Raw genomic sequence first — 9,122 nt, forward strand, 5'->3', positions numbered from 1 at the left:
GCTTCAACGAAAATGTCAGAGATACTGCAGGTAATCGAGATATCGCATAGAGACCTGTTCTTTCAAAAACACTGAAAGGGCTCGTCCGGGATTTGAACCACGGACCTCTCGCACCCAAAGCAAAAATCATAGCCCTAAAAAAGAGCCTTGAAATCTTTGACCTCCGTGCTATCTTCAATCTGAAATGGCAAGGGCATCTCGCACCCAGCTGTGTGTACATGTGACTTCTTGATATTGACAATTCTCAGACTTATGGGTGTACTTTTAGAGCTGGTCAGGGATCTCTCGCACCCAAAGCGAGAATTATAACCCTAGACCAATGAGCCTTGAATTCTTTGCCATCTTCAGTCTGAAATGGTAAGGGCATCTCGCAACCAGCCGCCGGCACACTTGACACTTTTGATATTATCGATTCTCAAACCTGCGTGTAATTCAAGGGCTCGTCCGGGATTTGAACCCGGGACCTCTCGCACCCAAAGCGAGAATCATACCCCTAGACCAACGAGCCGTGATATCCTTGCCATCTTCAGTCAGACCCGGCTGTTTGATGCACACATGACATTTTTCTTAAATTGACATTTCTGAAAACTGTGTGTGAAGGTGGGTGGCACTGTTAGGGCTCGTCCGGGATTTGAACCCGGGACCTCTCGCACCCTAAGCGAGAATCATACCCCTAGACCAACGAGCCCTGTGATTGCTGCCATCTTCACCCTGAGAAAAGCTAATTGGTGCACTCGTGGCTTCGCTAAAAATGTCAGAGATAATGCAGGTAATCGAGATATCACATAGAGACATGTAGTTCTTTCAAAATCACTGGAAGGGCTCGTCCAGGATTTGAACCCGGGACCTCTCGCACCCAAAGCGAGAATCATACCCTTAGACCAACGAGCGTTGAATTCTTTAATCTCGTTGCCATCTTCAGTCTGAAATGGAGAGGACATCACACACCCAGCTGCAAGCAAACGTGACTTTCTTGATATCTCCAACCTGTGTGTAAAGGTGGGTGTAGTTCAAGGGCTTGTCTATGATTTGAACCTCTCGCACCCAAAGCGAGAATCAGACGACTACATCAACAAGCCTTGGAATCTTCAGTCTGATGCACACATGACCTTTTTGAAATTGGCAATTCTGAAACCTGTGTGTGAAGGCGGATGAACTGTAAGGGCTCGTCCGGGATTTGAACCCGGGACCTCTCGCACCCGAAGCGAGAATCATACCCCTAGACCAACGAGCCCTGTGTTCCATGTCATCTTTACCCTCACAAAGATAATTGATGCACTCGTGGCTTCAACGAAAATGTCAGAGATACTGCAGGTAATCGAGATATCGCATAGAGACCTGTTCTTTCAAAAACACTGAAAGGGCTCGTCCGGGATTTGAACCACGGACCTCTCGCACCCAAAGCGAAAATCATAGCCCTAGACGAAAGAGCCTTGAAATCTCTGACCTCCATGCTATCTTCAATCTGAAATGGCAAGGGTCGCACCCAGCTGTGGGTACATGTGACTTCTTGATATTGACAATTCTCAGACTTATGGGTGTACTTATAGAGCTGGTCAGGGATCTCTCGCACCCAAAGCGAGAATTATAACCCAAGACCAATGAGCCTTGAATTCTTTGCCATCTTCAGTCTGAAACGGCAAGGGCATTGACGCTTTTGATATTATCGATTCTCAAACCTGCGAGTAATTCAAGGGCTCGTCCGGGATTTGAACCAGGGACCTCTCACACCCGAAGCGAGAATCATACCCCTAGACCAACGCGCCGTGATATCCTCGCCATCTTCAGTCTGACACGGCTGTTTGATGCACACATGACATTTTTCTTAAATTAACATTTCTGATAACTGTGTGTGAAGGTGGGTGGTACTGTTAGGGCTCATCCAGGATTTGAACCCAGGACCTCTCGCACCCAAAGCGAGAATTATACCCCTAGACCAACTAGCCCCGTGTTTGCTGCCATCTTCACCAGAAAGCTAATTGGTGCACTTGTGGCTTCGCTAAAAATGTCAGAGATAATGCAGGTAATTGAGATATCACATAGAGACATGTAGTTCTTTCAAAAACACTGGAAGGGCTCGTACAGGATTTGAACCCAGGACCTCTCGCACCCAAAGTAAGAATCACACCCTTAGACCAACGAGGGTTGAAATCTTTAACCTCGTTGCCATCTTCAGTCTGAAATGGAGAGGACATCACACACCCAGCTGCAAGCAAACGTGACTTTCTTGATATCTCCAACCTGTTTGTAAAGGTGGGTGTAGTTCAAGGGCTTGTAAATGATTTGAACTTGGACCTCTCGCACCCAAAGTGAGAATCATACGACTAGATCAACAAGCCTTGACATTTTCAGTCTGATGCATACATGATCTTTTTGAAATTGGCAATTCTGAAACCTGTGTGTTAAGGTGGATGAACTGTAAGGGCTCTTCCGGGATTTGAACACGGGACCTGTCGCACCCTAAGCGAGAATCATACCCCTAGTCCAACAAGCCCAGTTTTCCATGTCATCTTTACTCTCACAAAGCTAATTGATGCACTCGTGGCTTCACCGAAAATGTCAGAGATACTGCAGGTATTCGAGATATCGCATAGAGACATGTAGTTCTTTCAAAAACACGGAAAGGGCTCGTCCGGGATGCAGCAGTGACTAATTCCGAAACTCACCGTTCGGGAGCTGTAGTTCCAGACTCTAAATACCAGTAGCATTCGGAGATTGTGGAATAGTTGTCTGGCTACGCGAGACTAATACGGGCGTAATGCAGCCAACAGCGTGTCGTGACAGATTGGATCATGGACAGACATCATGTGATTACAAAATCAAACCCCACAAAACGACGCCCTCTGCATATTTTAACCTGTTTGGCATGTATGCAACGCAGAAATGTTGTTTCGGCCGCCTTCATTTCATGCTTGCTTTATGTCGTCCCTCGCTTGCGTCTAATTCCCAGATCTGTGGCACGCTGTGCACTCCGTGCTCTGAGTGTGTTAATATTCATTAATTCATTGATTGATTCATCAAGAGCCCCGCGGCTTGTTAGTGATTTCATCTGTGAAAAAAATGTATTTGGTGCATGTGACTGGGACTAGTGGGAATGGTTGGAAGCAGTTGTAAGCTCGACAGAAGAACATGGAGGTATCGGATGTTTTCAGTTTCGGTCAAGGCTGCTTTTCAATGGGAATGTCAAAGACTGTATACGGCAAGAGCTGCAATCCCATTGCAATCTGGTTGATTATCAAAAGAGGGATAGAGAGAGAGAGAGAGAGAGAGAGAGAGAGAGAGAGAGAGAGAGAGAGAGGAGAGAAGAAGAAGACATGGAGGTGTCTTAGGACCAGGGGCGTCACAAGGAGGAGGAAAGTGGGACTGAGTTACTAGGGCCCAAGGTGGAGGAGCCTACTTTATTTTGTATACTTTAGCTATGAAGAATAGCAGATATACAAGCTCACAGCGCGGCACTCTTTTTTAAAGTCGCGAAAATGTGTGCAAATCTTTGAATATATATTTTTTTAAGAGAACATTTGTAACTAAAATTTTGCTTCTGGGGGGGGATCCCTGGAACTAAATATTTTGAGATTTGGGGTCCGTGGCCAAATACATATCATTTTTGGGGGTCCTTCACATGAAAAAGGTTGAGCACGACTGACATAGAAATATCTTTTTCAAAAAACCTTCAGAGACAATTTTCACGATTAAAATAAATAAATAGCGGATCTACAAGCTGCGAGCTTGTATATCTGCTAATTTTTCAATAGCTAAAGCATAAATTAACACAGTGAATCCTTGTACCCAGGGCCCAGAATTTGGTGCGACACCCCTGCTCTCTCAGGAGACAGCCTGGACAGATGAGTCGTTATCACTGCTCTTTCCTCCCGTCTCTGTCACTGCTGCTCCCGTCAGGGAGCTCTTCTGTCCCCGCCTCACTGATAAAGGGGACGCGAAGGAGAGTAGAGAGGACAAGGGGAGAGGGGATGAGAAGGAGAAAGAAAGGTGATGGGAAAGCAGGGGTGGAAAAAGTACTATTTTTTTTTTTTACTTAAAGGACAACTTTAGTTACAACAAGGGTTCATATTTTAGATTGTAATTAAAGAATATAAAAGATGAGTGTTAAAATGATTTCATTTACTTCTTTCTATTGTTTTAGAGATTCTTATTTCAGTGTATGGGGCATGCGTACAAGTGGCTGAATTTGTCATTTTATACAGAATAAGCCCATTCCCAAGATACAACGCAACCTTTCATGATTGGATGTGACTTATGGGGGCTAGAAGTGTTACGGTAAATAGCAATAAAGAAACTGCTGGCTTATTGTGTCTAAGAATACATATTTAGCCACTTGCACGCATGCCCCCATGCGTACGCATCCCAGGAAGACTAGCTTTTGCCATGGCAAAAGCTATGGGGATCCTAATAAACAATAAATAAAACTATCGCCCAGGAGGCCCGCCCAAACATATAACAGCTGATACAAGCCAGCCGATGTTCGCATTATCCTCCATTGGGAAGGGTCTGTTATCACCCCTGTCATGCCTTGGCCAAGGCTCAGTAATCGGACTCCCAGCTCCCAGCTCCGTTATCGCCCATAGACTTGTCATTGCAATGCGCATGCGCCATCGCACATTCACAGGAATAATGTGCTGGTCGCTCCCTGAGTGAGAATCGAACCCTGGCCGTCGGATTATCAGTCCCCGTCGCTACTGACTGAGCTAACGAGGCAGCTGGCAGACTTCTCTTTTTTTGCTTGGTTTTACACATAACTCGGTAACAGAACGCGACGCGGCGGTGAAAAATACTATGCCTACACCTAAACCTAAACCTAACCCTAACCCTAACCCCAACCCCAACCCCAACCCAAACCTTAACCTCAGTAAAACTATGCCTAACCCTAACCCACACCCTAACCGTAACCTCAGTAAAACTATGGCTAAACTTAATACTAAAAAAAAATATCGGAGCGGCGCCTCCATCTCAGTAGCGTCCTCAGTAAGAACGCATGGCTAGAATTTCTAACCCTGTAGTCTCGAATCCCAGCGGGACTTCTTTTTTTCCCCTCGTGTTTTGGCGCATGCGCATTGCAATGACAAGACCAAGGCTGATATCGGGTCTTCCCAGCTCCTGGGAGCTGGTAGTCAGACTCCTGAGCCTTGGCTATGGCTTGACAGTATTGATAACAGTCCCATCCCAAGGATATGATAACGCATGTATCAGGTGCACAAGCCCACAACGCGTCACTGCCTTGGCGCAATGTGGGCTTGTAGATCTTCTTTCTATACAGTATTTTTGGTTTGCGGTGGGCCGGTCTGGGCCAAGATGTCTGGGCCGAATGTATGTCCCAGTCAGGGGTTGGGAAAGGCGCCCCAAACATGCTCACTGCCCCCCGGACCCAGCTTTAACTTGTCCCCCACTGGCGGGCCCACTGGTGGAGTGCCAAGGGGCGAGGGTGCCCTATTCAGAGCATGCCAACGTTAATCCTGTTCCCATAGCGTCAGACGCAGGGACGTGCAGAGAATGTTAGAGAGCCAGGGGCTGAAATTCGTAAAGGGGCCTTTTGGTGAAAATATTGAAAATAGCAGACCTCTGCTTCTTTCACCACAGTAAAAACTTCATTCATGGTTTGGAGAGGGCACTTTTTACAGAGGGATAAAAGGGCAGGGGCTCAAGCCCCCTTTGATGTCTATGTGTGCACATGCCTGGTCAGACGGGTACAGCACAGGGCAGCTTTGAGAGGGGGAAGGAGGGGGAGCGTGTTGGAACTCTAGTATCTCCCAGTGAAAAATAAAACAAGCCCTCAAGAGCAAGAGGGCCTCTCTTCTTTATTCTTTTTTTTTCACCCCACCTGCCTCTCCTCTCATTTGTCTCCCGGGCGCTCTGCTTTCTTTGCTTCTTCCCGGGGCTCTCATTCGAATCGCGACGCTTCTGGAGATGAGAGACCCTCCTCTAACAAACTGAAGCCCGCTTTTCAACTCGAGTCGGGAGACAAAAACTACACGGCCGTGTGAATGGCGACTGGGGACTGAGTTACTAGGGCCCAAGCAACTCAAATTCTGCTTCTGGAGGGAACACTGGAACTGAATATTTTGAGATGGGGGTCCGAGGCCAAATACATATCATTTTGGGGGTCCTTGACATGAAAAGGTTTGAGCACCACTGACATAGAAACATAGGTTTTTCAAAAAAAAAAACCTTAGAAGGATTTGAAATATTCAAAGACACACATTTTCACGATTTTTCCAAAAATAGCAGATCCACAAGCTCGCAGCGCGGCACTCGGTGCTGCGCTGTGAGCTTGTAGATCTGCTATTTTTCAATAGTTAAAGCACAAAATAATGCATAATAATGCGTTCATGGGGGGCCCGCAGTGAATCCTTGTACTCAGGGCCCAGAATTTGGTGCGACACCCCTGAAAGGCGAGAGAGAGGAGAGCAGTGAGGAGAGACAGTGTGACAATTGGTTCAAAGGCTGCATGGTTAGGGCTGCGCACTCTCTCTCTCTGTTCAGGTCTCTATTTGTCACCGAATGCATTATGACTCAAGGAGGGCTTTATGTTTCCCCGAGTTTAGCCTTTCATGTCAAGAGTTCTGAGAAACCCAGCCAGCATTTAAAGTGTTTTCAAAGCCGCCCCCAGTACACATCGCTGACCTTTCTGCTGTACTTCTGACTCAACACGCACACAGCAGGATAAGCTGCAACCAATCAAACATAAAATCCTCATTCTGCATGCTCTCTAATGCCAGCGCTTCTCAACCTGTGGGCCGGGCCCCACTAGGAGGGTCGTGAGGGTATTGCAAGTGGGACCCTGAATGATTGGCACAACACTCTACAGTAGATTTTTATGATAATACCATTCATATAAAACATTAATGTTAAAAATGTATGTTTTGTATTATATTTCATAGTGATATTGATAGATGGGAACTTTTAAAGTATACTACGTTAGTTCCAATGATCCAAACTGGAACACAATGGATTGATTGATTGATTGATTGATTGATTGATTGATTGATTGGTTGATTAACCCTTAAGTGCTGTTCGGGTCATTTTGACCCGTTTTACATTTTCATTTGGAAAAAAAAGGTAGAAGTTAAAAATGTTTCCACCTGAAACTCACTGGCCTTAAAGATTCTTCTGAGATGAACATGTAAAAAAAATATTTTTGCACTACACCCATGCTACACCCCCCTCATATTTTTTGAACCTTAAGTGCTGTTCGGGTCATTTTGACCCGAAAGCACAGAAATACACAGTATTATGCCAAAACACAGACACACAGTCACCCCCACTTCTAACACCCCCCTTCCGAAGCCCCATTCCGAACCCTCCCCCCCTTCCTATAAGCATGAGCAATATTGCCCAGTATTAAATGAAGTAGTTTTTTTTACATGGATTTCAGCTAAATCGGTAAAAACGCCTAGCTCTTTCAGTGTTTAATGTGATAGAGCAAAGCAGAAATGCAAACATTTACCAAATATATCATATGAATTGTTTGGTATTGAGTCAAAGTCAATGTATCATGATGATTTGTTAAGTTAAAATTTATATTAGTGTTGTTTTTTTTAAACCAAATATCCACCGGGTCAAAATGACCCGAACAGAACGAAGGTGTAGTGAATCTGAACAGAACTTAAGGGTTAAATGAACATGAACTGACCACTGAACAAGGCAGCCTATCGGCTTAGGTGGTCAGATGGGTGGGCCGCAAGTACTGCTTACTGCGTTTGGTGGCGTTCGGTGGCGCATCTGTCGCATATCTGTTTGTGTTTATGCCAGTAGCCAATCAGGGACCAGCATTCTTGGTGACGTCACCATCAACAGCCAAGGAGGGACCAGCATTCTTGGTGACGTCACCAACATGTGCGACCTGATATCTATCTATAAATGCGACAAATCTCTGTCTGTTTGTTTGTTTGTTTGTTTGTTTGTAATCCGCGTATCTCGAGAACCGTTCGTCCCACCGGCTTCAGATTCGGCACGCGCGTTCCCCGCTGCGGCGCGGAGTGCAGTGCCGGGCCTCGGCCCGACTCGGCATGCGGTTTTCCCGAAGCGGCGCGAAACGTTCGGAATCTCCTTACGCGGAGCTGATTGTTAACATCAGGCTGTTCCTGAGGAAATCGGCACAATCGCTGACTCATTGTGACATCACTTCATAAAAGGCTCTGACATCACGTACGCCAGGAGTCAACAAAAAATCTCTGTGAATGTGTATGTATGTATGTGAATCTCGAGAACCGTTCTTCCCACCGGCACGCGCGTTCTCCAGATATGGGCATAAAATGAATCCCCGAATGCGGAGCTGATGTCTGACATCAGAGTTTTCCGCAACCGGTACTGTGTGTGCAGAGATCTCCATATATTGGGGTTTGCATTAAAGGGTGGGGACAAAGGCTAACAGAAGGCAAACAGATGGTCAAAACGGGTCCTATGACAACATGACAACAGGTATATTGGGGTTTGCATTAAAGGGTGGGGACAAAGGCTAACAGATGGTCAAAACGGGTCCTATGACAACAGGTATATTGGGGTTTGCATTAAAGGGTGGGGCAGGCATAAAATGGACGCAAATAGACAGATATCTCCATATATGGGCATATGGGCATAAAATGGACCCAGAACTATATCTGCAGTGATCTCCATATATGGACAAAATCTCTGTCTGTTTGTTTGTTTGTTTGTTTGTAATCCGCGTATCTCGAGAACCGTTCGTCCCACCGGCTTCAGATTCGGCACGCGCGTTCCCCGCTGCGGCACGGAGTGCAGTGCCGGGCCTCGGCCCGACTCGGCATGCGGTTTTCCCGAAGCGGCGCGAAACGTTCGGAATCTCCTTACGCGGAGCTGATTGTTAACATCAGGCTGTTCCTGAGGAAATCGGCACAATCGCTGACTCATTGTGACATCACTTCATAAAAGGCTCTGACATCACGTACACCAGGAGTCAACAAAAAATCTCTGTGAATGTGTATGTATGTGTATGTATGTATGTGAATCTCGAGAACCGTTCTTCCCACCGGCACGCGCGTTCTCCAGATATGGGCATAAAATGAATCCCCGAATGCGGAGCTGATGTCTGACATCAGAGTTTTCCGCAACCGGTACTGTGTGTGCAGAGATCTCCATATATTGGGGTTTGC

Source organism: Nannobrachium achirus (assembly GCF_963921795.1).
Source record: "Nannobrachium achirus genome assembly, chromosome: 3".
NCBI lineage: Eukaryota > Metazoa > Chordata > Actinopteri > Myctophiformes > Myctophidae > Nannobrachium > Nannobrachium achirus.